Source organism: Silene latifolia, chromosome Y, assembly GCF_048544455.1.
Source record: "Silene latifolia isolate original U9 population chromosome Y, ASM4854445v1, whole genome shotgun sequence".
Classification (NCBI taxonomy): Eukaryota; Viridiplantae; Streptophyta; class Magnoliopsida; order Caryophyllales; family Caryophyllaceae; genus Silene; species Silene latifolia.
In genome coordinates, this window is record NC_133538.1 from 405,137,596 (window position 1) to 405,142,031 (window position 4,436).

Genomic DNA, 4,436 nt, shown 5'->3' on the forward strand with positions numbered 1-4,436 from the left:
TCACATTTCTACAATAATATACAAAACACGGAAGTAGACGGAAATAGGGGAAATGGTAGCTTAAACTACACAAATTAGCTCTGAAATGCGTGTAAAATGAGGTATAAAACATCATATAAAAGACACGCATCAAACATCCCCAAACCAAACCCTTGCTTGTCCCTAAGTAAGAACTAGACTCGATCTAATGACCTAACGGAATGAGTTCAATCTCAGAGCGAATTACAACATGTAAAGCCTAAAGCATTTTAATGCAACAACCAACAATCAATTAGTAATGTGAATCATGCAAACGAGTTATGAAGTCGTTAGAAAATTGCTGAACTGTCAACTATAGAGACTTATCAAATTGGACTCTCACGGGTCGCTCATATCACACATAAGCACAGGTGAATATATAAGAGGATAAAAAGAATTCATTTTGTACAGACTCTCACCTAAATACGACTTATAAGAACATGCCTGCAATATAATATGAAAACAATCTCTACAACCGTACATATGCATTCCAACCAACAAAAGACCAATGACACATGCCGAGGTATATATGTGGATATGTGAGGTATGGGTAAGAAGAGGCAAAACATTTATGGAAAAGTGGAGGCACAGGTGATCAAGCTAGTACCAAAACGGAACCATATGGCAACATCCTTCTTCTTGCTCAAAATCAAACGAAACGGTGCTATAGCAAGCACAAATCTCACAATCTCCAGGTATAAAAGTAATCAACTAACTCCCCATAAGATACTAATGCAAAATGGGAGCAAAAATCGCCAAAAGATAAGGATTATGTACTATGCGAATTGATTTCTTCTTTTCTTTCGAACCTCAGTCGATCGACCAGAATTGGCAGTCGATCGATTGATATGAACGGTACAGAACTCTTCTTTTTTTCATTTTTTCGAATCATTTTTTTCTTTTTGTTTCTTTCAACTTTTTCAGTTCTTTTTTTTTTCTTTCTTTCCTTTTCCTCCTTCATTCTTTTTATCCAACTAAATCTCAATAAGAGCATATGCCACCAAAAACGAAGTAACAATCCCAAAAACTAAGACTACTAGCTTGACAAAGGACAGGCTAAATGTAGGATAGAGTAATGGGACAAAAAGGCTATTTCTGGCAGTGTGGAGTTCATGGGTAAATGAATAAAGGGAAACCTCTACCACATGTGTCGACAAACCACAAACCGAATGCATACAGGTATTAAGCAGATTAAGTTCATATTTATGCACATTTACGTAACATGCCTCATAAGGAGTACTACTCACATCCTAGATAAACTGGTCATAGATGTCACCAGTTATAGGCTTTCTCAACGGATCAACAACTTTTATATCTCCCCAATCAATGATCTCTTCGGACTCATCAGAATCTAAATCGGACTCTCTCACTTTGACAGGCTCGTCATCAAATTCCTCATCAGTGCCATAGCTAAGGCAACCAATACCTCCTCTTTGAATGATCCTTCACAGCTGGAGCGACTTGCGGCTCTTCCTTCCCCAAACCAGCTCCTGCAATATCAGAAATAGACAAATCTTCCTCCAATTTGCTCCCAATCTGGGGCGGAGGGGTTGTGACAAGAATAGGAGTAGAGACAGGCATATCAGGAAGCACAAAGTATGATTTCTTTTCAGAAACCGTATTACAGGTGACAGGCCACATAGGGTCCTTCTTCCTAGCTATTTGGGCGAAGACAATAAAATGTTTCCCCAATTTGAAGGTCAGGGTCCCAGAACTAACATCAATAACCGCACCAGCAGTGTGCAGAAATGGCCTATCTAGAATGATAGGTATGTGGTCATCCTCAGGCATATCTAGGACTACAAAGTCTACGGGGAAGAAAAACTTCCCTATTTGCACAGGGATGTCCTCTAGGACGCCTATAGGCTGGACCGCAGATCGGTCGACCATCTCAATCTGTCATGTCTCCGTGGATCGCAAACCTAGTCAATTTTAGCTTCCTAACAAGACTTAAGGGCATGACGCTAATGCTAGCTCCTAGGTCACATAATGCCTTCTCAATAGAGAAGGTACCTATATTACAAGGAACGGAAAAGCTACCCGGGTCCTCTAGCTTATGGGGTGCAGTGTGAGTCAAGTAAGAGCAAGTTTCCTCAGTTAGTGCAACAGTATGCACGGTTTCAAGTGACCTTTTTTTAGAGAGCAATTGCTTCATGAACTTCATATAAGCGGGAACTTGATTCACTAATTCAAGGAAAGGCACTTGTACGTTAAGACTGCGAACAACATTTTCAAATTTACTGAAAGATACCTGTTCCTTTGTCTGCACTAGTTTCTCTGGATACGGGGCTGTAAGAAGCAGCTTAGGCCTTTCCTCTAAATCGCGCATGCCGGCATCCCTGGACTTAGGCTGAGCGTCCACCACCTTCTCTTTATCGAAGCTTGAACCCTCTTCAGACCGTCTCAAATGTGAGCCATTGACCGACATTGGGTCGAACTTCGGAATCGGGACGGACCCATCAGCACTCAGGTCTTGCCCCAATACTTTCGGAGTTGTCGTACCCCGAAATAAGTGGTCTCTCAAATTATTGGGCATTGGAGGACGAAATTTCTCAATATCTGCAGTGGCCTCGGTCGATCGACCAATGATGTCAGTCGATCGACTGAGTGGAACAGGACCAGAAGATTCTGTAACTCGCACTTCAGTCGATCGACCGGGTATGTCAGTCGATCGATTGATATACCTGGTAGACGCCTTTTTCTTTTGTTTGCTCGTTCCAGCTTTGTTTTGACTCGGTTTCGCCTCATCTTTTGCAGCATCATCCTCGACCATAGCAGGCCCCTCCAGGGTGGACCCACTCCTCAACGTGATGGCATTAAGGGTCTCCTTTTGGTCGGTTTGAGTCGGTAAGTATCCCGGAGCTCGAGTGGTATTCTTGCTAGCCAATTGAGCAATTTGGCTCTCTAGCATCTTCATCCCGGCCTCTCTAGCTTGGAACTCCTTCAGCAATAAGTTCTTCAACTCGGTGAACTCGGAATTTTGGGATTGTTGCTGCTGCTGAGGAACATACGGAGGCTTTTGATATGGCTGCTTATGTGGAGGCATATAGGCTTCTTCTTCTTTTTGTTGTAGAGGTTGAGTCGGATTCGGGACATTCGCTCTCCACCTCAAGTTGGGGTGGACATTCGGCTCATAGTACGTGTTTGTCTGCCTATAATGTTGAAAGGCAGCGCAAGACTCAAAGGGGACAGAACAATTTTCTGAGACATGCCCCTCAGCTCCACATCTTCTACAGACGAAAGGACCGTCGAAAACAACATTAACATGGTACATCCCTCCTTTAAAAGCTCCTCCCAACTCATATTTGTCAAACCTTGCAGTGAGAGCTTCTAGTGCGGCAACCGAGGAAGATTCAGCAGCTCTCCTTTGATTGCCTCTGGAATTCCCATATTCAGCTTTATGGGTGGCTAAGTCATCAAAGATCTTCCACCCCTTAGTCTCTCCTATATTCTCAGCAAATCGGCCATTAGCTGCAGCATCCAAAATAGCCCTCTGATCGTCATACAGCCCATTATAGAACTGATTGCAAAGACTCCATTTTTCGAACCCATGATGCGGTATGGTTCGCACCAGTTTCTTGAAACGGACCCATGCTTCATGAAAGTTCTCATCAGGCCCCTGTTTAAAGCTCGTGATCTGAGCTCTAATGGAATTTGTCTTCGAGGCAGAGAAGTATTAATTATAGAATGCCAAGGCCAATGAATTCCAGTCGGTGATCCCATGAGCGGCTCGATCCAGATCTCTATACCACTCCCTTGCAGCATCACGAAGGGAGAAAATGAACATGGTCTCCTTGATCTGGTCTTGGGTCACACCGGTCGGCGGGGGCATAGAGCAGCAATAATCAATAAAAATCTCCATATGCTTGGCTGCATCTTCATATGCAGCTCCCCCGAACTGGTTTCTCTCAACCAGGTTAATATAGGAAGGCTTCGGCTCGAATTTTCTCGCCTCCCGAGGTAGTTCGAATCCTTTGTAGAGATTCGTAGCTGTCGGCTCTGAGTGACTAGCAATAGTTGCTTCTTCAGCCATAAATGGAATTTCTAGAGAAGTGACTGTCTCAGCTGAAGAAGTAGAGGCAGGAGATGTAGGTGGATCTTCTTCGAACAGAGCGTTCTCGTAGTAACTTGACAGAGTACTCAGCTCTTCCTCTGTCGGTAATACCCTTTGTGATAGTCTCAACTCGCGCAAGGATTTCTCAATCTCAGGATTGAATGGTACTAGTTCACCACCCGGTGACCTGCGCATAAGAAGAAACTACAAAAAGAATATAAGAAAAGTTTAAGGAACGGAAGTCCCTTAAACTAAAGAAAGACTGAATAAAAACAACTAAAAATTAGAACAATTGCCTCCCCGGCAACGGCGTCAAAATTTGATACCCGTCGTTGTGAGTACCAAAAATAAGATTTATAATTTC

General features: G+C 43.2%; 1 non-coding gene across 1 annotated transcript; it reads left to right on the forward strand.

The window, feature by feature from the left end:
* Positions 1–3,563: 3,563 nt before the first annotated feature.
* Positions 3,564–3,670, forward strand: LOC141636608 (small nucleolar RNA R71). The gene has a single exon (XR_012541213.1). It is a non-coding gene; the product is annotated as a small nucleolar RNA R71 (small nucleolar RNA).
* Positions 3,671–4,436: the final 766 nt, after the last annotated feature.